This window comes from Heliangelus exortis, chromosome Z, assembly GCF_036169615.1.
Source record: "Heliangelus exortis chromosome Z, bHelExo1.hap1, whole genome shotgun sequence".
Classification (NCBI taxonomy): domain Eukaryota; kingdom Metazoa; phylum Chordata; class Aves; order Apodiformes; family Trochilidae; genus Heliangelus; species Heliangelus exortis.
In genome coordinates this window covers 10,288,240-10,313,789 of record NC_092454.1, presented here as the reverse complement: position 1 = coordinate 10,313,789, position 25,550 = coordinate 10,288,240, and the positions used below count along the sequence as shown (strand labels likewise).

At 53.4% G+C, this 25,550-nt stretch overlaps 1 protein-coding gene across 4 annotated transcripts in view; it reads left to right on the top strand.

Annotated features, from left to right (window-relative positions):
- Positions 1 to 5,983: 5,983 nt before the first annotated feature.
- ATOSB (atos homolog B) overlaps positions 5,984 to 25,550 on the top strand; it is a 39,963-nt gene continuing 20,396 nt past the window's right edge. For all 4 annotated transcript variants that reach the window (XM_071730236.1, XM_071730234.1, XM_071730237.1 and 1 more), the window contains exons 1-2: positions 5,984 to 6,057; positions 11,336 to 11,429. The gene's annotated coding sequence lies outside the window, so the exon portion shown is untranslated. The remainder of the gene's footprint in view (positions 6,058 to 11,335; positions 11,430 to 25,550) is intronic.

Genomic DNA, 25,550 nt, shown 5'->3' with positions numbered 1-25,550 from the left:
TCCCTTTGCCAGATGGCCACATCAGGGTGAGAAACCCGTGAACACTTTTAGTGGCTCCTAATACCTCCACCCTGGGCTACTTATCACAGACCCCAGAGTGTCCCTGCTCCCCACAAGGCCAGAGGAAGCCCATCATTCCCTGTGGATGTGCTGGCTCATTTCCCTCATTCCTGCACTGCTTGTTTTTGAAAGGAGAAAGGCCCTGGAAGAGGGTTCTGGCAGCTGAAGTCCCAGTAGCAACCATGTGTGTCCTCACCCTGAACCCTCTCTGTCCCAGGAGCTATTGAACTGGAGCCCAGCAACACATCCCTTGTCTCCAGATCAGCTTCACAGAGGAAAGGTGCAGCAGAGCCATGGGTCAGGGCAGCCCTGTGCTTTGGGAGCAGCTCACTGCCGCACACCTGAGCAGAAAGAATTCAGTGCCCAGGGGCTCTCCTTTCTCCAGAGGGTGGGAAACAGCATCGCATCCCCTGTGCTGCTGCCCGGTGCCCTCGCAGCTCTTCTACAGGGACATGTCCCCGGTACGAGACAGGGGCTGTGTCCTGCAGCAGGGTTTGTCCGTCCCGTAGCAGGCAGCACCTTGCAGAGGACACGCACCTCGGGTCTGCTGGGATGGGGACACCGCGGCAGGGGATGGCCCAGCCCAGCTGCCCCCCAAGGAAGGCTCCGGGTACAGCCCCGCTGAACATAAGCTGGTCTGGGCTGCCACCTTGTGCCAACAGGCAGCATCCGCTGACCAAGACAGGCATGGGAAGGGTTTTTTTCACCACCCGAAATTTTCAGCGACCAAAATGATGATGTACCCCCGGACCTCACTTTCCAGATGAGCCCCACAGAGTTCAGCACCTCCCCGGCAGCAGGCAGTGGGGAAGGGGCTTTGCTGTCCCTCCACACAGCACAGATGGAGCCATCTTCACCCCACAACCTGGAATTCAAAATCTGTGTAAGCTTTGCCATATCCTCCAGGAAGTGTCCAGGTGCCAGAAGAGGGGGTCCAGCCAAGTGCAGCACCCTAAGGTGCAGGGTTAGGTGCAAGATCTTTATGCAAGCTCTCCAAGTCTCAGAGCTCCTGAAAGGGTTCAGCCCTGAACACCAAACATGAACAGGGAGAAATGCCAACATTTAGGAGCAGGCAGACATCCAGAATAAGTGGGCAGCGTCAGGCCCCAGGGCAGCCTGCAGCACTGGGAGGCATTTCTGCATGGCCCCAACCTCTGCCACCCCACCAAGGTGACACCAAGGGGACCTTTGCCTTCTGCTATCGGCCCCAGGTCAAACACTTGAAAGTCAGGGAAAGCTGCTGGCTGCTGCAAGGCTGAGATGTCACTGCATGGCTTGGAGCAGCCCTGGCATGCACTGGCCCTGGCACAGCCCATGCCAGCCAGCTGCATAGGGCTGACACTATCTGAGTGGGTAAACAGAGTTTATCAATCCCTCCCTTTTTATTTTTATTCCGAGGCAGGCACAAAAGAAAGGAAATATTTTTGCAGGGAAGCCAGAGCAGAAGCTCAAGGAATCTTTCTCTTGCTTCTGGGGTTAAGGTGCATCCCTCTGTAGAGCCTGGGTGAATCACACAGACCAGCAGCACTGTCTCTGGACCCCATCGCTGGTGCCATCCCATATCTACATCCCATCCCCCCAGCTACCCAGCTGCAGGCAAGGGGAGAGGGCCACTAAGTGAAGCCAAGTTGGCCAGGGAAACAGGTGAGCCTAAGGAGTGTATTGGCAGTGATTTGTGTGACAAGGGGCGAGGCACGATTATTTGCTTGGTGCTAAACCAGTTCATACTGTCCTCAGGTGTTGTTTCAGCTGGGAATCTCCTGAACAACACAGTCAGGGACTTTTCCAGCCTGACCTCCTGCTCAGAGCAGGATGTAACCAGCATTATTTCAAATATGATATGGCTTTGTGCTGCAAACACTGGGCACCTGCCTAGGGCTGCATTCTGCTTTGCAGAAAGTCTTCCTTCTGAGCATCCTCAGCCTGCCAAGCTGCAGCCTACAGCCCTCACTCTTTGCTACAGTGTCTACCAGTAGCTCTGAGATAGACGTCTTGGGTGCTGTCCACAGCTAAGCCCCCTGTTTGGCTCTGGGAAGATCCATGTGAATCTCAGACACAAAGCAGCAGTGAAATGTGGTGGCTAAAGCACTGAATTATTGACCTGCACCCAGCTGAGTAGCCTGGAGGGAGCCTTTGCTCCTCAGAGCCAAAGTGGTTCTGTGAGGGTGGCACTGCTGCTGTCCCATAACATTCTATGGGAGCAGATGGGAGAGAGGCAACAATGGAGCTATAGGGTCCATGGAGGGGGGGGGGGAGTGGGCTGGGTGGAAGACCCTACCTCTGCTGCTTGTTAAAGCCATATGAGATCTGTCTTTCCTCAGTAGTAGTGTCACCCCCCTCTCTGCCAGCAGGACTCTGAATCCCAGCAGAGCCCCCCAAGCTTGGAATGAGGCATCTGTGTGCACTGGGGCTCTGTTGGGGTGCCACAGTGACTGTGGCTGTATGGTGACCCGAAACACTGCTCACAGCCATGCAGGGGAGGGAACACCACCCCTGCACTCAGGAGGTGGAGGGCTCCTCTGTCAGGAAACTCTCTGAGCATGATTCATATCTTCAGTTTTACAGCTGTTTCAGTCAAACAGGTAAGCCGAGCACATTGCTGAGAACAGGTTCCAGCAGGGGAAAGGTCTTGCAGCACCAGCTCATGTTCCACTGGGGATGTCCCTCGGCCCCAGCGTGGAACAGCGGGGTGTGCATCCCCTTCTTGAGACAGGAAAGAGAGTCAGGGTTTGCTGAGATTTGCTCTGATTCACAGCTAACTGTTTGGAGCATAAGTGTGTAAACCCCAGGAGGCAACTCTGCAGGAGCCGAAGTCTCTCCACAGCATGCAGAGGGCTGAGGCTGTGAGAAAGAGAGAAAGCAAAGGTCTTTTGCAGCAGCCTGATGAAGAGACGTCTGTGTGGCATCCCATTAAGAGAGGAAGTGACACCCAAAGCTCCTCTTGCACGCCTGCCCCTTGGGCTTTCTCCGCTTCCTCTGCCAGCTGGGACAAAGCCATGAGTCACCAACGGGGTGCCCGATCCAGCCCCACTGCCTTTCTGTACAACCACCCCCCACCCCAGCCTGGCACGGTGAGCCCCCCAGGCAACGTGACCGATGATTCACAACAGCTTCCTCCATGGGCCTTTTAAAATTCTCTACAATCTTTCCCTGCCATGGCTCCAGGTCTTTCTGGGCTGGTTTCTGCACTCAGGCCCTTCATTTCTATACCTACATGGGCTTGGATCAAGCAGACAGCCGGTGCTGGGTGCAGGCACCCCTCGGGCGTCCCATCTTGCCCCATCACCTCCAGGAGGTGACGTGCCTGCTTTTTCGAAGGCGCTTTTGCAACCGCGAAACCAGCCCACAGCAACAAAACGAGCGTGTGCATGGGGAGGGGACGTCATCCTTCCATGATGAAAACCATTAAATTAAATTAAGGCTGTGGCGAGGAGCCTTGCTGGTGTCAGCTCCTGAGTCTGCTGGGAGCTTCGCAGCCGGCAGCCTCTCCGGAGGGAGCAGCCAGCCCGGGGAACAGGCTGAGCGGCCACAGCCCTGGAGCCGGCCGGTCGGGGCAGCTCCGGGAGGGAGCTCACCCAGCGATGAACTCACCGGCACTCAGCCACCTTTGCAGGCGCACCCTTCAAAGGGAAAGCCCTGCAGGCAGCAGAGCTCATCACAGAAGGATGTCGTTCCACCACGCGCTACGCGGGGACACCTCATCTTCCTGAAGAAACACCCTCCTCCTGGCAGGCGAGCCCCTGGAAGGTGGCCAGCCGTGCTGGGGAGCCCTGCCTAATTCATTTAAACCTCCCTGATGGCCTTCGCAGACCCTTCTGAGGTTCTTTGCCGGTCCCCAGGGTTTGCAGGAGGAGGATGACACCCACTCGTGGCCAGCCCCGGGTGGGCTGTCCCTCTGCAAGGCTCGAGCAGTGACCTGCCCCCCATCCTCTCCGGGCCCCTGGAGGTTTTCCAGACACCATTTTCTGCCTGTATTACCATTCCCCATCAAATGGCCATGGATGAGGCTCTGCCCCGCTCCTAGGAGGAGCACCCGCACCCCACCCAAGCTGTTCAAAGGAGCTTTTACGTCCTGCTCCTTAATCCTCTTTCTGGAACAAGAACATGTTTTAAAAATCAGAGGAGGTTGCTAAGGGACAGTGTGCTCAGCAGGGACATCGCTCACAAACCCTCAGTGCTCAAAAGCGAGAGGTAAATAACTTGGGATGTTAATAATCCTTTGCTACCCACACAATAAACAGAAATGTATTACTCTTGTCAAGGACAAAGCAGCCCATATTTCCCTGCAGCCGAGGAGCTGAACCAGCAAATCTTTTGGATTCAGCTCCACCATGGGTTCAGCTGTGACTGAAGTTGTTCCAGTTCAGTTCCCGTTCAGGCTAATAATGATTCATTAACCATTTGTTAACCCTGAACTCATTTCAGCCAGTTTAAGCTGGAAAACACAGCCTGAGGAAGTGGCCACGCGTTGGGGACTGCTCTGTTTTCAGCCCATCTCTGGTTTCCATGGTCTCTGCTCCCCTCCCAGCTGGACACCAGAGCTTCTCTGCAGAGTTGACACACAGGGCCAAAGGGCAGAAAAGCAAAATACTGCCCTGGGAATGTGTGGGAAACACATTTTGTGAGAGACAAGCAGGGGTGAGGGGGAACTAAGCCTCCCCAGCTCTTCCTCCCTGAAACTGGCACTTGAGGACACACAGGTTATGGCAGTGGCTCTTAAACCTCCCCCCACCACTGAAAGATCGGATGTTCCCCTTGTCACACTCAGAAATTAAAACGCTCTCTATATTAAACAACTTATAATGGCACACAACCTCATCCCGGTACCAGCCAGAGGATATTTAACAACAAATCTCCTGTAACCACACGTTGAGGCCTCAGGAGGACATGAGGTCCCTGTAAGGGCCATGTAGCAGCGTATGGAGCTGGCACCTGTCCCTCCAGAAAAGCGTATGGAGGGGCAGGGAGGTGCAGGGACCACCCGTTCTGCTGCATCCCTGCACACTGCTATTCCTGGAGAGTGCCCAGCATGGGTTCAGCCATGATAGAACCTCCAAAAATAATGCCCCCAAGCCTGGCAGAGAGGCGAGGGGGGGCCCTGGGGGTCGGCAGATGCTTTGCCTCCAGCTGGCTGCACGCTAGCACAGTCAGAAGAAGAGCCCTTGGTTATATTTATCATTTGATGGGACCGGTCCCTGCTATTTTTAGAGCAGCTTTGCAGCTGCGGATGGCTGAGCAGCGAGGGGAGTTGGACAGGGGGCTGGTTCTGCTCGGGCCGTGTCCATGGGGCAGGGGACTCCCCGGGGGCCGCTCGGAGGAAGTCATGTCCACGGGGTGAGGGACACCGTAGGGGGGTCCCACTGGGGGAGGCCACATGCGTGCTGTGGGCAGCAACCCAGGGAAGTCCCGCGCAAGCCGTGACAGTGGGGTGAGGAACACCCCACTCGGGGTCTCACTCGGGCTCACTCGGTACCCTGGGTCAGGGGGACACCCTGGAGGTCCCACCTGGGAGACAGGCATGTCCGGAGGGTGGGGGACACCCCGGGAGGAGGACACACCGGGAGGAGGCCGTGTCCATGGGGTGGGGACAAACCGAGCCCGTGGGTCCGGGGGTTGCCCCCGCGGGGGGCTCGGGGGTCCCGGGGGATGGCAGCCCCCGCCCAGAGCTGGGTCTGGCCCCGCCCCCTCCGGCGGCAGCCAATCAGAAGCCGCCCTGCATGGGACCGCCCCCTCCCCGCTGTCATCACACACCCGCACGTGGAGGGGGCGGGGAGGGGGCGGGACCTACGCGCGTTACGTCACCACCTCTACGCCTTCCCATTGGCCGCCCGACCCCACTGCTGGCCTCGCCCCGCGCCGCGCCCCGCCCAGTGCACCAATCAGCGCGGGGGAGGAGAGTGAGGGGGCGGGTCCCTGCCGGTACCCGGAAGCAGCGGAGGGAGAAGCGCAGCAGACGGGGCCGCGGCGGCGGCGGCAGCAGCAGCGGAGGGGGCGCTGGTGGGTCCGGAGGGGCCGCGGGTGACGGGGCGAGGCGGGGCACGGAGACGAACCGAGCACCAGGGGCGAGGGAAGGGGATGGGTCGCCTGTCTGGCGAGGGAGGGGTTAATGCGACCGGTCCCCGCCGCCCCCCAATCAGTTCCAGAAGGTTCGGGGGGGTGGGACGCTGGGGGCCCTGAGGGAGGAGGGAAGGAGAGAGGGATGGGGTGGGGAGGGCTGTGACCGGGATGGGGGGAGGAGGACGGGGCGTGACCGGGGTGGTTTCGGGGCTGTACACGCCGGAGGGGCTCTGAGCAGGATGAGGAGGGGCCGTGACCGGGGTGGTGGGGGGGCTGTCAGCTGAGGGAGCCGTGACCGGGATAGGGAGCTGTGAATTGGGGAGGGCCGTAAGCGGGATGGATCCGGGAGTCCGTGACTGGGGGGGCTGTAGCCGGGAGTGCAGGGGCCGGCGGGGTGTCCGGGAGCGGGGGAGGTTGCGGCAGGAGGTGTCTGCGGGGGAGAGGGCAGGCAGCGGTGTGACCGTGGAACTGCTGCCGGGGGTGGGGGGTGGGCTGTGCAGGGAGGTCGTGCCCTCTCCTTTGCCGGGGGGTCGGTGCCTAAGGGGGCTGAGAAGATAAAGCTTGGCAGAGGTGGGTGTGTGGGGCACAGTGGGGCTGCGGGCAGGGTTGCTGCCCAGGGGTGTGTGCTGGCTCTGGGGCTGTGCTTGGAGGGTGCCTCCCCCCACACCCTGGCTGCCGGCTCCCTGCTAAGCCCCCGGGTCCTCAGGGTGTCTGTGCTGCCCATGGTCTCCCCCACCCAGGCCATGTCTCCTCTGCTATGACACGGGCAGGGACAGCCTGGCCACGGCTATGCTGACAGCATGAGGCCTCCTCCTCCTCCTCCTCCTCCTCCTCCCAGGCATCAGCTCCAGCCCAGCCACGGCTGGGCTCAACTGGTTATTCCCATCCTTTCAGGACACCCGGAGAGGGGGGGAGGGGGGTCTTCAAGCCTTTTGCTGTGGCTGTGGCATCCTGTTTTTGCAGAAACCGTGCAGGCATGCCCACAGCAGCCCTGGCTGTTGTGTTCATAAAGCTGCTGTGCATCAGGAAGAAAAGGGGGAGGGTGGTTGCATGATGGGAGCAGGGGTGAGGGGCTTGTTTGCAGCCCACCTGTGAACTAGATCCATTGAGTGATGTGTACAGGGTTCATGAACTTATCTCCAGAGTTTCCAAGCTCCTTTTGTTTTTTAAGGAAGGAGCCTGGAGTCTGTAGCTGCTGTGGAAGGTGTATGGTAGAGGAATGTCATGCTGCATCTTGAGGTGTTTTATAACTAATTTCCACTTGGTGCCTATTTAAAAGGCATCACAAAAGCAAAGATCTGCTTACAGACCCATTCCTTTGTCAGGATTGTGCCTGTTAGCCTTAGCAAAGAGTTGGAACCTCGTGGGGAGCGTGGCAGGATTAAAGCCTGACACAAAGGAGAGTCTCAGTGAATTTGTTAACTAATGCAGGAGGTGAGCACAGTCTGGCAGGTGAAACGGGAGACAACTCCCTCTGTGAGAGGACTGGTGTTACTTTTGACTGTCCCCTGCTTCAGAGGAGAAGGACCGGGAGGGTGAAGTCATCCTGCAAAGCCTCGTTTGTCACCGCCGTGTGTGACAGCAGCGATTCAGCTCCTGTGGGTCTTGGCGTGAGAGTGGTGGGGCCCTGGTAGGGACTACACGTCCCGGCATGCAGCTCCCTCCTCCCTGCATCCCGGCTGGGCATGGAGTGATGGCAGGCCCAGGTCTCCAGCCTCCTGGCAGCCCCGTGCTGGGGGCAGGGCAGCGGTGGGAGATGGGTGGGCAGGGAGAGTCCTGCCTGGTTTGGATCAGAAACTGCTGCTGCTGCTGCTGTGTCACTTGCACGTTGCTTCATCTGTGGCAGCTGCTCCCTTTTGTCAGATTCCTGCTGACTTCAGTGGGGCCTGAAAGCATCCCTTTGCTGTGTTCCCTGGGGTGACCAGGGTGTGTGGGGACAGCAGAGCCCTCCTGTCACCCCAGACGTCGTGCTGCGGTCCCTGGGGAGCTGGGCTTGCAAAGCAAGGTTTGGCCCATGAGTGGGGCAGGGCTGGAGCCACTTCAGCTCTGCCACTGCTGTCCCTCCCCTGGGTGAGAGGTTTCTTCTCTCGGTGCTGGAAGGAAAGCTGGTAGGGTCGCACTGCAGTGGCTTCTGGGGAGCCATGGATCTCTGAGGGGCTCTGCTGGCTTTGCAGCTAGCTAGGCAGAGCAGCTGCCAGTGCTCTGCTCTTCATGTCTGCCCTCTGCAGCAATGGACTTTAGGCCATAACCTGTCATTTTAATCTTGTGGGTAGGACTGATGTTTCTCCTTGGTGTCTTCTGCCAGCTGCTTGCCCTGGCATGTTCCTGCACAGCCATGCTGAGTAGCAGAGGGAAGAGATGCCCAGACCTTCCTCACTGCTTCTGAGTCTGAGGGTGGCTCAGGAAGATAGTTACTGATCTGGATTTTCATTGTCAATGACTCTAGACTCTTCCTGAGTCCATTGCTGCCCCTGCTGCTCTGGGCCTGCCCACACTTGTGCCCTGCTAGTTTTGGTAGGCACCATGGTGTGCTGTTTGGAAATGTACAGTGCCTGGGGCCAGGACACTTCCTGGATGCAGAAAGGAAATGTGTCATTCATAGATATGCAGCTGTCCTGGTTTGAGCCAGGACAAAACCAATTTTCTTTCTAGTAATTTTACTTTTCATTAAGTCTCTTCTAATGACTGGACTTTCTGAAACTGACAGATTTTCTAGCCAAGGTCTGCGTCTAAGACTGATAATGCTCAGTGTTTGTAGTTACCACTGGAGAATAAATAGGATGCAGAACTGAAAGGTCACCACTTGGTTCTGCTCAACTTCTTGTGCACCAGAAGCAAAAGGGAGGAAAAGGGGTCACACCTGAGATCCTTCTGTGGGGAGGAGGGGACTGGAGAGGCATGAAAGGCAACATGCCAGAAATCCTGAAGGGACACACTTGTATGTTAACAGGTGGCTTCTGGAGGGTGTCACTCTGTGTTCCTTGGTCTTCTGTGGAAGGGTTTTTTTGCCTGAGGCCCCTCCACCACACATCACTCCCAGGGATCCCCTTCCCCCAATGGCTGTGTAGGTTCCTGAGCTGGTGAATCCATTTCTGGTCCTCCCTTCTGTCTGCACCACCAGGCAGCTCTGCTCCCTGGTGCCTGTTCTCTGACCAGCTCTGTTCCTTTGTGTTTCCATTTTGCTTGTGAGCAAGTGAGCCAGGTGAATATAGGACCTAGAGAACTTCATCTCACAAAGTTCGAAGTTTGCTTTAAAACCTTTTTTTTTTTTTTTTTTTTTTTTCCCAGTGTCAAGGGTCCTTGAAAATCCTCATTTTCCCTCTGCCTTTGCTTCTCTTTTTTCTTTGTCTCCCTTGTTTGGCCTTGTTGAATGCCCAGCTGCCAATTAACATGTTTTCCCCCTGTTTCTGTCAGTGTCTTCAGCTGGTGGTGAATCCTGAATGAAGAGCAGCTGAGCTCACATGCTCTGCATTTCAGAGAGCTTTTTCAGGACTGGCCAGTGGTTTGCAATCATACTTGCCTGTGTTGTGGCCTGGGTAGCCCCCCAGCTAAACAGTGCCATGGCAGAACAGTACTTGGATGGGAAATCTTCAAAGGCGTCCTATGTGCTACAAAAAGTGCTGTTAGTGATTGAGCTGGAAGTGCAATTTTAGTAATAAATCCATGTGTCCAGGCCACAGCTGCTGTCAACTCTTGATATATATATATATATACTTTTTTTTTTTTTTTTTCAAAGTGAACAAAGGTGCAAAGCGTTTATGCAAGAGCTGAAATGATAATCCTGATCTCCTGGCCTCAGTCCATTTGGGGTAATTGCATTCTTCCTGGGGGTTGCATTCAGCCCATCCCTGTTGGATCCGTTGCCATCGCTCCCTGTGCTGCAGCAGGATGTGGGTGGCAGCGCTTCAGCCACGTCCAAACCAATTTGTGTCACTGCTCAGGCTTAGAGCTTTTCGAGCTTTCTCTGAAAAACAGTGTGCTAGAGCAGGGAACTGGTGGAGAGTTTTACATATACGTACATTTACACTTGCCACACTTACTGGGGCTTGTTCTTGATTGCCAGCTCTCCAGAAGCACATCCCTGCTGAGCAGCTGGTACCGCACTGAGGCTGGACCTCTCCTGGGACACCAGGAGCTGGAGGCTGACCCTCTGGCTCTGTAGGTGACATTAATCAGAAGCTTTATGGGTGCCTTTGTGGCTGTTTTAAGGACTGGTGCACCTGTCAGCTAGCATGGAGGTGACACCCCACGTCACGATGTAAAAAGGCTGAGCTTCTGTGGGGCTGGCAGCATGGCTGCAGCTCTGGTCACACCCTTGGTACCACAGGGTGGCTGCCTGTGGGGGAGGTCAGGCTGGGGAGCAGGGGCTGGCCCTAAGCAGCTTTTGCTCATCATGCCTGTAGCCAGAGAAACATCACCTCTGGTCTTGGGGAGGCTGATGTTGCCCCAGTTTTCAGGATCTGCTGGGCATGAGGACCTAGCCCCCATCCAGTGCGATCTCTGGTAGTCTGTAATTACAGCACTGGGAGCCCAGGGAGGAGTCTTAAGCAACATCTTTGTGACAGTGTTGGCAGGCCTCTTGGAGATTTCTATTAAGCAGTTGTTATTTTCAACAGCTTTGCTGTATCCTGGGAAACACTGCGGCGTGGGATGTGGCGTGGTCTGTTTGGGCTGATGGGAGCGATGTCTCCCCACAGCAGAGCTGGGCCCTCCCTGCCCCAGCTCCTCTTCCCCCCAGGGTGGTTTAGTGGGGACCACAACCAGAGCCTGTTCTTGCAGGCAAACCATATGCTAGTGCACCCACTCATGTACCAGCAAAGCCTGAGTGGTGGAGCAATGTACAGCTGTGCAGGTGGAGAAGAGGAAAGCTGAGGGTGCAGGAAGGACTTGACTTCCCACTGAAATCCAGGGAAGGGGCACAGCCTTGGCAGCCCTCTGTGGAGAGCCAATCATGCACCCACCCAAAGTTACTCAAGGAACTGGGGTGGTCAGTGGAACTCCCAGGAGGGAGTTAGGGCTGCAACTGGAGGGGCAGTCTCAGAAGTAGTAAAAGATACAGTGGGATCTTTGAGGTGCTGGGGTGCTCAAAGTCTCCTGCATCTGTGCATAGGCCACAAACTCACTTGGCTTGAGCAATTGCTCCCTTCTCAGGTCTTCTTGTGTGGGCAGGGTATTTCCCAGCTGAGCTGAATGTGTGTCTGTGCACTTGTCTTTTCAGGTGACCAAAGACAGCTGGAATAAGCAACCCCAAGACCACTGGATGCTGATAGCTGAGAGCCTCCTTTGTCCATCTGCTTCATCCCTACACCAAGGTTAGCACCCATTCAGTCATGACTGGTTCCTGTTCCTTCACCAGGGCTCTGTGAAGAACCCTGTGCTGTCCTCTCCTCAGCTCACAGGGACAGCTCTGTAGAGTAGGCATCTCCTACCAATGATGCTCCCACAGCTCAGGCTTGCTGGATGGTCCTGCCTCCCTCCTTGCTGGCAGTGTAGCAAAGGCAGTCCAGACATGTACCCCCAGTGCTGCTGAGACCATTGGAGCCCACATGCAGTTGTTGGGAGCTCAAGAACACTGTGTTTCAAGCCCATGGGAACTTGGGCTGTTTGTTGTGCTTGTCCTTCTGCCTCATGTACCAGCAGTACTTGAACAGTTTCCCAGCTGCTGGTCTCTGCTGCTCTCTGCTGCTACCTGTCCTTCACCTGAACAAACACACCTGAGATTTCACTCAGAGCTTGTGGCAGGCATAATCTTGCTTTCTGTTAGAACCAGTTGAGCTTTTCCTGCATTTTCCCAGTATGTTGTAGCTCAAGGAGGCCCTTGGCCGTGGTGTGTGAGGCTTCGAGTGACAGCAAACCATTTCAGGAGGACTGATAATCTTTGTGTTGCCCCATCCAAAAGTGTGAAGGACAGGCCCATGCTGCTGTGAGGTAATTGGTGGGCTGAGATGGCTGTGGGCCTCCCTCCTGGTCCCTCCTTCAGGATGCTTGCATGCCTGCCTGGGATCCATCAATGCTTCCCACACCTATATGATGTGCTCCCACCAGAAAGGGAGCCCTCACCAGCACTTTGCCTCTATGGAGGCAAACTGAGCCCACCACTCACTCCAGAGCTCCTGGTATGATTTGGCCAGGCAGAGGGTACATGGGAAAGCCACTGTTCAGGACATGTGGGTACCCACACTGTGTGTCTGAAGTGTCTGCCAGGGAGGTTTGGGGCCAGTCCAGACAAACTTGGAGTCTGGGTCTTGGGCCATCTCATCCTTCAACCTGATGCTGAAGTGATAGCTCACCCACAGGTGAGTGGGGCAGGTGTTATGTTTGTCTGGGAATTTAAAAGAAAGGAAGGAAAAAAGTCCTTTGGTCATGTCAGTGCTGTGGACTCCCAGCCACACAAGTTGTGGCAGCAGAGCAGCCTGTTTATTCAGCTGAGTTATGAAAATCACTAATTCCCACCTTCTGCTGGCATTTTATATCTCTCTTAGTGATGGAAATGAGACCTGTTATATGGCTGAGACCAGAGAGAAGGTTTGCCTTCTGTTCTGCAGGAGCTCCTTGCAGTTCCCAGTCCACCAAGCTCACAGCATCCTCTCCAGGCTCCTCTGCCTTTTGACAAGAGGTATTTTGACTCAGGGCTTATAAAGTGATCAGAGAGCCGGAGCAGCTCTCCTGTGAAGACAAGCTGAGAGAGTTGGGGTTGTTCAGCCTGGAGAAAAGGCTCTGGGGAGACTTTATAGCACCTTGCAGTACCTGAAGAGGCTACAGAAAAGCTGGGGAAGGACTTTTTTACAAGGGCACAGAGTGACAGGATGAGGGGGAACAGTTTAAAACTGGCAGAGAGGGGGTTCAGATTAAATACTAGGAAGAAATTTTTTTTCTTGTGAGGGTGGTGATATGGTGGCCCAGGTTGCCCAGAGGAGTTGTGGCTGCTCCATCCCTGGAAGTGTTCAAGGCCAGGCTGGAAGGAGCAGCCTGGTCTAGTGGAAGGTGTCTCTGCCCATTGTAGAGGATTTTGGAACTAGATGATCTTCAAGGTCCCTTTGTACCCAAACCACTCTGATACTAAGTTGGATCCACTTTCCTTCCCCTCACCACTTGCTGACCAATAGCTTGATATTTTGAGGGATAGAAAATCTCCTGCATATATGCAATGTGGCAACTCCTCCCATTACCTTGTCAAAGCTTGACCCTCTTCTCTCTGGTTTGGATATTGTCAAACCCAGGTGATATGAGTGAACTTAAATTTGGACTGAATTAACCAAACTAGTTCAGTCTGCAGCAGCTGGCAAGAACCTGGGAGTTGGTACAGTTTGCAGAACCTTGGGCAGGCTTGTGGTGCCCCTGTCTGGAATGGAAAACTCAGCCTGGGCAAAGTGGAGGTTTTTATCTTCAATACAAAGGGGTCAGCCTGCTCTTAGCATGTGTGGGCTGCTCTTGCCTCTTGATCTGAGGAGCTGTTCTAGGAGAAGGTCTTCTTCCTACTGGAAACCTCAATGAAATGCTGCTCCCTCACCAGAGATGGGGCCCTGGGTTCCTCGTGGGCATTGGCACTGTAATTATGTGTGGAATCCTCTCTTTGCCCTACCATCTCTTTTACAAGTAGGTTGGGTATTCGAAGTTCCTGTTCATGGGAGTGTTGGGACAGCTGGATCCTTGTTCATTTCTCACTGGTCCCAAGAATGGAGCAGAGGATCATCTGCTGAGGCTAATTTTAGGTCTCTGAACATTGGTGGTGTCTCTCCAAGCTCCTATTTGTGTGCAGTCTTGTGGTTCCCTGCTAAGCACCATGTCAGAGTTCTGTATCCTCATGTGTGAAGGTTTTGCAAGGGTATAGCATCCCAGGGATTAGGAAGAACTTTGAATTCCTCACTTACCTAAAGTGTCTAGGCCATATCAGATGTATGAATGGCCACTGGTTTTGGTTTTTTTTTTCCTTAGCCCTAGCACCAAGCACTCTTTGGTCCTTGCATTGTGGGTGCCCACTCACTGCATGGCACAAAGCAGTCTGAAGCTTTCCAGCCTTTCCCTGCCAGAAGTGCAGCTTGTCTCAGGTGGGCACATGTGTTGCAGAACAGTTTCCACAAAGCCTCTGGGTGTAGAAATACTCCAAAGCCCACAGGCAAGTGATATGAGAGCCCAGCTCTGGCCCTCTCTGCACGGCTGGATGGCTGCTTGGCATCTTCTGCCACTGTCACCCTCCAGCCCAGCACAGGGTGAGGCCTCACAGCCTCTCCCTTGTTTGTACACCCAAGGCTTTTGGCCTTCCTGCACTTTTTGTTTCCACCTGCTTAGGTGATTTTTTTTTTTTTTTTTCCAGCACTGCTGAGCTTAGTGCTGAGCTTTGTTATGTTTCATGTTGAGGCAAGATGTGGCTCTGCAGTTTTGGCCTGTCTTTATTTTTATCCCGTGTAAGGCATAGTTGATGGTATCAGAAGGAAGTTGCACAGTCTTCTGAGCTCCATGACTCATCCTGGATCAGGACTGAGGCTTTGCTAGCTTCAGGTGATGTAACCAGTTGTGGTGGACCTTACTGGATGTGAGGAAGGGCAGATCTGAGGAGGCAGAGCTTTTAGAAGTTGTTTTATATCCATTCTGTTAAGCTTTTAAATCCATTCATCACACCTAAGTATGGGTCAGCAGGATCCTTTTGTCTTCCTCTTGCATCTCATGCCTGGGTAGGAGACGTGAAAGGGAGAGAAGCTCTGCTACCATGTCAGGGTGGGTAACTGCTCAGTAGCACATAGCAATGGTAGACAACAGTTTTTAGGACAGGAAGTGAAGGAGGATCCTGTCTGTGGTTCAAGCCACAGTGAGGTTCACTGCTGCAGAACAGAACTGCCTGAAGTGGAAGTGGGCTGGGACTGGCAAGCAGAGACTTAGGAGCTGCTTGCCAGGCTGCATTAGGAAGAGTCTGAGACTTCCATTTCCATCAAATCTGGTGGTTCCCAAGGTAGAAAGAGCTCACAGGGCTTTCTGAGCTGCAGGCAGCCCTGTTGTGATGGTCTGGTCTGGGCAGGTGCTGCATGTGGGACAGGCAGGGATGCTTCACCATCCCTGGTGCACAACATGGGGTGCATCCCGAGGGGCCTCTGCACCCCAGGTCTGGCTGCTTGGCTCTCCTGTCACCTTGGGAGATTCTGGTGGGTTGTGAGGTGCCAGGGTCTGAAGTTGTCACCTTGCCTGTGAAGTGGGTGGGGATGATGGGTTGTGGGGGTGTCCTTCCACATCTGCCCCCTTTTCTTCCTTGAGGTGATGAACAGCCCTTTGGGAGAATGCTGAGGCTTTTGGGTGTTGTGCAGGAGGTTTTGTGTGTGGGGCAGTGGGGAGGGGACAGCAAGGCTTGGGGGAGCAGAGACAAAGGAGGGAGGCAGGGGGGCATGCTTGGGGGGATTGCTATGGCAACTGGCCACTGGCAGCATTGCTTCACAACCTTTTCTGCAGCGCAGGACGGAGGAGCAGCCAGGCAGCCTGCCACAGACCTTGATGCAGCCCCATCCCAGCCATGCCAGGGGCTCAGCACTGCTGGGCTCCTGCATGAGAGTCTGGCATCTCCAGCTGTTCCTCCTTAAGGGGCAGAAGCCTCATGGTGGGTGGCCAAAGGGATTTTGTCCATCTTCTCCCCTCTTTCACCCCTCACTGGGGAACCGGTGGGCAACTCCTGTTTGCAGACCTGTTGTGTTTGAAGCTTTGAATTACAGAGCAAGAAAAGAAATCCATCTCCTGAGCTCTCTCACTATACTGTGGAGGAAACTAAGTTGTTCTGCTGCCCTTGCTTATCCTTAGTTGATCAAAGAAAGTGGTTCTAGCCTGCCCACATCTCCCCAGGAAACCTGGCCTTCTACCACGCTGTCCACCATGCACAGCCAGTTTGTCTTGCTCCAGGGTATCTGTACTCTGATGGAGAGCAGGTGCTCTAGTGAGCCCTCAGATAAAGTCTGAGACCATCCTTTGGGGCAGGAAAAGGAGAGCCTACATGTTTCTGAAGCTGCCCTTGGGCAGACCCTTTGTCAGATGCCGATAGAGGGCTGACTCCTGTGGCTGAAGGAAGCAGGAAACTTTGTGCTGATCACTGTGTAGGGAGAACAGGTCAGGAAGCCATCTCCAGCCTGACCAAAATGTGAGCATGACTGTGACCTGACCTATCATCCATGGTGTGCCTAAAGCCCTGGATGTGAGCCAGGGGGAAGGGACCATGCAGCAAGCACAGCTTGACATGGCTGGGTGTGTGAGCTGTAAACACCTCTCAATACACCTCTCAAAGGTCAGTGCTCATGGTGAATTAAAACACCCTTTCTATAGCTCTGCCCAGCCCAGAATGAGAGGGGAAGGGGTCTGCCCCTCCTTCTGAGGATGTTCTGAGGTCAGATGTGTTTGGATGCCATGGGGTGGCACACAGTGCTTTAGTGCCTGTGGCCAGAGTTCATCTCGGATTAGGATGCTCAGGCAGAACTGGAGAGGAAAGGGTGGCTGGCTGTGAGCTGCCCAAATGACTATGTACTCACCAATGTCACAATCTGTGTCTGAACTGTGACCCTTCCATCCAGCTCCAAACCAGGGTTCAAAGCCTCAGAAATTCCACTGAAAACTGTTTCCAATCTGTCAGTGTCTCTCTCCAATTTAGGGTGATTATGTCATCTGTCCAGAGCTACAGTTCCAGACATCTTAAGGCTCCCAAATAGGCTAGACTTTTTTTTATAAAATAGGCTGGACTTTTTTATAAAACGTCCTCTGTGCTCCAGACATAAAGCCCCTGGGAAAGCTGCCTGCAGCAGACAGTGATGTGCTTGCTCTATCCTGCTTCCAACAGGCTCCTTCCCTTTCCAGAGAAGAACAGCTTGCCCTGCACTGGCAGCTGGAGCTTACTTCCACAGGGGAAGCTGGAACACTGGTACCTGGCACTGAAGGCAATTTCAGATCAGCAGCATGAGCACTCTCATCATGTGTGTGAACTTCCTCACCTGTGTGAGGATTGGCATTACAATATATTATGGGTGCAGATGATGGCAGAGCATGGTCTGAATCCATTGGGCTGGACTGAAGTTCCCTCTGACCCTACTTTCACAGCCTTTTCCTTTTGATCTTTCCTGCAGACTGAAGCCTGGGGATGTGCTATAGAATATTATAGGCTGGGTGCAGAGCCCAGCAGATAAGGCTGGGGGTTGTGCCTGCATGTTGGGGTTTGAGTTGCCAGTTCATAGGGCTAAGGAGTCCTTTGCCATTTGTAAAGCACCTCTCATGCTGAGATCCCTGCCCAGGACTTAAACTTCTGGGCACTGTGACCAGATGGGCTATAACCCTGTTTCAGTTTTTAAATGCTGCTCCCTCTTTTTCTGTCTTGTCTGTTTGTACCACACATTTTTAAGCACGGCACAAGGGATCAGAAAAGCCCAAAGGCAGTGGGGTCAGATACTCTGCTTCTGATTTGGGGAGGAGTTAAGACAGGCAGAGCTGGAATAAGCATTTAGGGAGAGGCAGCCAAGAGAGATTTCCTCCTGGCTGAGCTGCAGCATTGAAGTTTGGAAAGCACTGTGTGGGTTACGTGCTGCTGTGCTTTGCTGCTGCCATCGCCTTGGGTCCAAGCCTGGGACATGCAAACCTGCTGGCAGTCAGATGAGGGGACACCATTGTGAGCAGCATCACACTGCAAAAATGGACAGCAGGAGCAGCCTTAATTCTGCTGCTGTGGAAAGAATGCCGGGGATTTCAGCAGAGAGATGAATGGGTCGTTGGGACAAAGAGGAAACTTTGACTTGGTGGGTGTTTTTACCTGCATTCTCTAAACTGGGAGAAACCCAGTGGTGCTGTAGAGGTTGCCCTGTCTGGGAGGTGCATAAAGGACAGCTTGCAAGAGCCAGCACTTTGCTCAGCTCAGACCTGTGCTCTGTGCACTGGGGTCTTCTTACTGCCTGTCAGCAGTGCTGTAGCTGGGCAGAAAGAGCAGAGCATAGACAGATTATAGCAGTCATTCCAGTCCTTTCTATACCCCTGTTTGCATTGCTGATGAGATTAGCATAGCTGGGCCAGTGGTGGACAAAGAGGGTAATTCTCAAGGCCCTCTCTGCTGTGGCTGCCAGCAGAATAAAGCAGTTATGGCATCAAGTAGTGGGTATGAGCTTTGCTTTCAATTCATCTTCAAGGAGCAGCAACAGCTAAAAGTATGAGCAGTTTTTAAGGAAGTGAAATTTTCTCGGGTTTGTTTTTTTTTTTTTTGCCTGGATCTGCTCTGCCAGCCCCGGGGTGATAGTCTGGGATCTTAAGGTAATTGCAATGATCTGTGATCTGTCCTGGGCATGTGATAAACCTGGATACAGAGAACACAAAAATTGGTGTTATCAATCTACCACCCTGAAAGTGCTCCTCTTGCTGTTGTGCCTGCTTTCTGTGACCAAAGGGCTGTTTGATGGCTTAGATTTGTTGAGAAAACAGACTTGCACCTCCTCTCTTTCTTCTGTGCAGCTCTCCCCTTGGCAGTTCTGTACGAACGATTTATTGCATATTACAGCACTATTTAATTCTGTTGCCCTACAATATTATACTGTTAAGAGTAACTGAGCAAAACTCAATGGTGCTTCCGGAGGAAGGCTGCTATCAGAGGCCAGCCCTGCAGCAGAGGCTGGAAGCAAGGAGGAGCAGTTTACCAGGAAATGCCTGTGTTCATGTGCTGGTCATTTTTGGGAAGGATAAGGGCATCTCACCCTTGAAAGCTTCCTCACTCCAAATGCTGCTGACAGGGCTGCACCAGTGTGAGCAGCAGTGAGAAAGCTGCCCCCCAGAGTCTGCAAAGGGGCTGACCAAAGTGGTGGTGTGGAAAAAAGTCAAATTTTGCCCTTAAGGTGTTTGGTTGTTGGTTTGTTTGTTTGTTTGTTTGTTTGGGGTTTTGGTGGGGTTTTTTTGTGGATTTTTTTTGCTTGTTTTTTGGTGGGGGGGGGGTTGTGGTTTTTCTGTTTTTTGTGGGTTTTTTTAGTTTTGTTTGATTTTTTGTTGTTGTTGTTGTTGCTCCTGCTGTTGTTTTCTCTGAAGTGTTGTTTGTGGGTTTTGGAGCATGTGTGGTTTTTTTTGGTGGTGGTGGTGGTAATTTGGGATTTTTTTGCTACCAAAAAGGAAAGGTGTTGCTTGTGCAAACCCTTGTAGAGAAAGACCAGGGAATTTCTTTTGGAGTGAGCCTGCCTGAAACTCGATACATCTCAGATCTGTGTTAACAAAGAAATGAAGAGACTGTGCCGTAAACTGATGGGGTATAATGAGTTTAATACTGTTAAGTTTTCCTGGGAGATAGAGCTGGGGAAGGGGTATTGACAATAGCATTTGCTTTGTATGATAACAGCAAATACCACCTGAAGAGGCTCCCCTGGTGAAAGTGACTGCTTTCAGAGTCCCCAGGAAGGTGGAGTGAGGCAACCAAGAATCTGGGTAAAGATTCCAGGAGATCTGCAGATGAGCAGTGAAGAACAGCTGTGGATTTTCTGCAGCTTGAGCTCTGCTTTCCCATTCAGTGGCCTGGCTGAACTGGAAAGTGCTGGGCTCTTATCCTCACTGAGATCTCCAGAAAAGTAGAAAAGACATCATAGCTTTACTAATCCTAATGAGATGACTGACCCAGAGCCTGAATGATCAGATCTTTATCCTTAGCTTCTCTGCCTGCAAAATAGATTGGGTGGTGATTTGCTGCTGTACCAGGCATAAGGATTTTGAGGATGATGATGTGGCTGAGCTCTGTCCTGCTCAGCTAGAACATGGAGTACTGATAGTACCTTATCTTGGGAAGCTGAACTGGTGAGTGGGGCCTCAAAGAGTTTTTGGAGGGGTGGGGTGAAAATAGAGGCTGAAGTGGGTTCCTGAAAAACCATCAGACTGGAGAATGCAAATCTTCATTCAAATGCTTGTATCTTGTAAAGAATGCAACCCTCTGCTCTGAAGGAACCATCAGTCTCCTACCTTTCTTTCCTGGTCCATGATGAGTGACACACATCTAGTGCAGAGCCCTGCATGCCCCTGTCCCCTTTGGTACCAGAGATCTCATGGATTATTTCCTGGGACCAGACATTGCCCAGCAGGGCTGGATGCAGTCTGTGGCTGGCAGCAGAGTGGAGCCAACTCCAGCCTCAGGAGAGGTGAGAATGGAGAAAGCTCATAATTCACATAGTTGCTTGGTGCAGGGCATTTGGGTTTCTTTTTCCTCATGATTGGGGGTTTCAGAGATGTCAGTACTACCCTTTCCCTGCTCACCATGCTGTGCCTGCTGCTCTCCACTCATTCCCCTTCCTATGGGCAGAGACTGTGCACTGTGACTCAGTTTCCCCATGGCCTGGGGACCAGGGGCTGGTGGAGTGGGACCGGAAAAGGGCAGAGGGGAAGTTACAGCAGCTGGTAGGAAATGGCATTTTGGGGTTCTGCAAAGTCACCCTAAACCATCCTGTCTGCAGAGGAGACATTTTGGGGTGCAGTGGTGCAAGCCTACTTTTGTCTCCTGTGGAGCTGGCATTTTTTGGGTGCTGCAAGGCATCCCTGCTCCATGATGCCTTCTTCTGTGTCAGGGATCATGCTAGGGTCGGGGGGGGGAAGATGGCTGTGCCTCTCCTCCTCTCTGCATCCCCACATGTGCAATTATGGACAGTCCCATGGCTCTGTGTCCTTCAGTGTGTGGTTTATGGCTGCTGCTCGGGACGTGGTTCTGAGCCATCTCAGACAAAGCAAGAGACAGAAGTGTTTCTTCTCACTGTGCTCTTGCCTGCATGCAGGCTGTGGAGGTAATGCCCAATGCCTCTCTGCTTTGGGCACAGTGCAGTGGCTGTACCTAGGAGCAGGAGCAGAGGAGTCCTTGCAGGAGTGCCCAATCCCATCTGCTTTCCTTGACATCCTAATTCCTTCCTTGCAGCGCTCAATTCACCTGCACGGAGCTTGTTTTTTTAATAGACCTGATGAACTGAGGGCATGCAGGTTAATTCCAGGAGTCTGAGTTGCAAGGCCAATGCCTGTCTGTGTCCATGCCCGTGTCACTGCAGTAGCGTGGGTTCCCCACGGGCACAGCTTGGTAGCAGTTTGCAAAGGTGATGATAAGGATGGCCAGAGACATCTTGCACGCACAGCTGTATCCCCTGGAAGCCACCAGCAGATGGTCAGCACAGCTCTTTTGTAGGTAGAGGGTAGGTCCAGCTTCCCATGGATTGTACAACCTGCCTTGCCTCTGTGCAGCACTCCGAGGCGGTGCCCCAAGGGTTAAGCCACAGTTATGGTGTAGGGTTTGTAGCAGGAACAAAGAGGGCTTTTGAGGTCTGTGCTGGGCTAGGAATAGAGGGAATGGATTGAGCCTTTCCCAGTGTGTTGAATTACAAAGGTCATGGAGACCTTTTACTTGGAGGCAGCAGCAGTTGAGATCCCTGCTGGAACTGGGGCACAGAGAAAAGACATTGTGAAAGCTGGTGAGAGAAACTTTATGGAGAGCTTTAAGGCCAGAGTGAAAGCTGGAAGTGTATCCTGAGATTAATCAGTGTTGAACACAAGGCTGGGAGCCAGGAGGCTTTGTACAGCCTTTCTGCCTTGGGACTTTGAGTTGGTTTGGCTTTGTTTTTCCTCCGTATTACATTTGTAGCTGCCTCCACAGGTGGCACCTGAATTTGCAGCGTCCCTGGTGTAGGCAGCACTGGGACCTCTCCAACCTCCCCTGAGCCAGTGAAGGCTGCAGAGGGTAAAACTCAATGCCTGTAAGGGAGAATCTCTCCAAAATGCAGACACAGTCCCGGGTGCCTGCAGGCACATTTTGCATTAGCAGAAGAGGGAAGTTGGCTTTTCAATGTCTGCCCAAGCTAAAACTGGATTTTTCATGTGTAGTTAAGCAGGAAAGCCCAATTTTGTCTGCTTTCCTAGCCCCTCTGCTTAATGATGTCTTCTCAGAGTGCCCCACGGGGCGCAGCACCAGCAAGTGCAGTGAAAGAAGCTGGGGGAGGGATGGCAGAAACCTTTGTTTCCCTTCTCACAGCAAGGTAGAGAGAGAGGACAAAGCTAGTTTCCGTCTCAAGCTTCGGATGGTGTGAGCCAGCCAGCCAGCCCACCCAGGACGTGAAGGGAGGGCTGCAGGATGTGCTGAGTCAACAGGAGCATCCCTGGCTGAGGGCTGGGGGCTGATCAGGGCTGCCAAGACAATAGGGGTTTTCCAGCCTGCAGGAAGGGGGAGAGCCAGCTGCCAACCACACGGTGGGCTTTCCAATTTTAGCAGGCTTGGATTTGTGTTACCACCCAGAAAAGGTGGTTTAGTCCTTAAAAATTCCAGGCTGAGTTAGCAGGCAGCTATCCCGTTCAGGTCTGTCCCTGACACAGGGGTGCTCCCTCATCTAAGCATTCATTTAAAGAAATTCCACATCTGGTCTTTGTGTTGGATCATATGACCTTGGATGTGATTTTCAGAACAAAAGGCTGATGCTTCATTGTGCTCTGTCTAGGAGATGAAAGCTTGTCCCAGGGAATACTCCATGAGGGTCACTGCAGCTACCACCTAATCGGCAACCTGGAGCCTGCTCCACTTTTTCAAACACTCTTGAGGGAAAAGTAGGTAGCACAGAAGAGCTGCTGTGAGAAGCAGAGCCCAGAACTGGAAAGTTTGGTTTGAGACTCCTGGAAATGGTAAAGTCCTCAGATGATTTTGGTAGATGGCCTGTTGTGAGAGTTGTGCCCTCTATGTCTGTCCCTGTGACCAGGAACCATTTCAGCAGAATCATCAGCTTCATGTACTGCTTGCTGCTGAGCATCTGTGTTGAGAAAAGCTGAAATTAACCACCTGTCACTGCCCAAAATCTTCTCTTCTCACCCTGCCCTCTGGCATCACCTGTGCTGCAGAAACATGGCACTGATGTAAGGGTGGGTGGATAACTGGCACCCCTTTGGTAACAATTCCCAGCTTGCTGACCTGGATGTGCTGTCTGAAGGCAGCAAGATCTTGTCACTGTACTTCGGAGAGACATTCTGCCTCTGCCCTGAGCCACCTGCAGAAGGGCAACACGAGGCAGTTGCAAGGAATCCCCTTGGTGTGGGAGAAACATCACAAGTGAAAGCAGCTTGTCTGCCTCCTCTCTGCTCTTTAGCCTGTCTGGAGGGGGGTGTTGCAGATGGCTTGCTACCCTTCTGTGGGTCAGAATTGAGGGGCTGCAAGGAAAGTGCTACAGTCTGGCTCAAGTCAGAGCAGTCTCCAGCTGCTGTATCTGGATGCTGGGCATGACCCTTTGCTTTCCTTTTGTTGGGGGATTTTAGCAGAGAACCATCCCTAAGAGCTCACAGAGGTTATTTCTGCTCCCAGAGCTTGCAGAGAAGCCCATCTTGCCAGTGATGGCAGGCTAATTTAAGCACATGCCTTTAAATTGTTGGGCCTGTCCTGCTGGCTGCTGAATTTCATTCAGGTGCTTGCCTGGTGGTGTGGCCTTGGTGACACCATTGCCACAATGTTTGGCTTGGCTGATGAGATGGCTTGAGCACTATGGATCTCCTGCCCTGCCCCCCCTAAAAGAGACTTCAAGGACTGGAGCATCCTGATGAGAAGAGGGATGTCCTGCATACAGGGGAAGGGACTGGTGCCTGCAGGACCCCCTGTGTGGCTCACATCTTGATTTTCTTTGCCCTGAGAAGGGAGGGAGGCTCCGTTTGTATATGGTGAGGATCAGAAGTGTAAAAATCTAGGAAGAACCAGCAGCTCTGACATATAATCTTGAGCCTTGGCAGAAAGCCATTCTTTGTCCCTAATAAATCCATGTCATCACAGCCCAAAACAGCTCCCTCCCCACCCAAAGGATGGTTTAGTCTGGCCTTCATTCCCAGATGTCAGGGCCTCCTGACCTGGCAGGGATGTGTGACCCTGCTGGAAATGTGCTCCTCAATCAGCTTGTCTTACAGCAGCACCAGCAAGGTTTGTTCTGAGTGACCTGCATGTGGCTGGAGGCAGAATGTTGCAGCTGGCCAAGTGTTCCTGGCTGGAAAGGGATGAGAGGCCCTTATCAGCATGACTATGACACATGGGATGTGTGGTGTAAAGGGTGAGAGAACAGCCTGTGCCTAATCCCGGTAATTTTCTCCTGTAGACAGTGGGAAATGGATGCTCCAGCTACAATAGGCAGAGGAATGGGTCTGCATCCAGGCATGCTGTGCAGGCCAGCCTCTTCCACACTCCCTGACACAGATGGATGTGCTTCAGTACACAGAGCTGCTGGCTGGTTGGCTGGGAGATGTGTGCCACAGCTCTCCCAGGACTCCAGCACAGCTGCAGGGTGCTGTCTGCCTCTTGTTTCATGTGTCTGCTCTGGTCCATGCCAAGGTGGAGGCTGAGGCTCGCTGGGGGGCCCTTGGATGGGGTGATGCTGGAGGAAAGGAGAACGAAAAGGATGTGGAGCAAAGCTGTGTGAGCTTCAGCCTCTAGCATTAGGGGGATTGCTGGTCAGAGAAGCAGCCTGAAGAGGATGTATATGTAGCATCATCTGCATAGCTGGTTCTGTCTGCATCCAGGAACTGGCCAAGACTCTGAGCCCCGTGCAGGCAGTGCCACTAGCTGATCCAAGTGATCTTTTCCTGGTTCCTGGGAGGCTCTTCACCCTGGAGAAGCAAACTGGCAAGAAGCATAGCTTGTGGAGGTGTGCTTGGCCTGTCCCTATAGGTAGGTTAGTTGGCAGACAGCTCTCCTGTGGGTCTGAGCTGAGTAACCCTCCCACCACCAGCCATGAGGGTCAGGCTGGTGGGGGGCTGATAAAGCCAATGGGTTTGGCTGGAAGGCAGCCTCAGAGACTGGGGAAAGCCCTCCCCCAGCATCCCTCCTTATCTCAGCAGTGCTGGCCACATGGCAGTGCTTCTGGTCTGCCTTTCTGCCCTGCCTCCACTCTTCCCCATGGACCTGAGCCAGCAGTGTCATCCCTGTCCCTCCTGCCATGGGTGCTGCAGCACAGATCCACACACACGTGTGTGCACACATGGCTGTGGCAGAAATGGGTGAGCCAGGCAGGAGGAGGGAGTGAATCACAGGGGAATGAGTCAGTGGGAAGCAGAGGGCAAGTGCTCTCCCAGGGCTGGGCTTTGAGGGAGCCCAAGGGCCTGGCAGCTCATGCCAGGTCACCCAGGTGATGGGGTCAGGGTGCCAGAGGAGAGCTGGGAAAGCCTCAGGGCTTAGCAGGTGGAGGCAGTGCCTGTGGCTATGGAATGGGAGAGGATCCAGCTTGGCCATGTGCCAAACCTATGCTCTGCCCATGTCTTCTCCAGCTGCAGGTAAATTGCTGTCCCAGAGGGTTCTGGGGCATCCTCTCTGCTGAGGATTTCAAGGGAGCTATGTGGTGACAAGGTATCCCCTCCTCTGGTGGTGGAGTGGATCCCTGTCCCCATGTAGGCAGCCATGGGCAAGCTAAGCAGGTCCTGGATGGATCCTGCCCAGTGACCTTCCAATCTGCTCCAAGAGAGCAGAGAGAGGATGG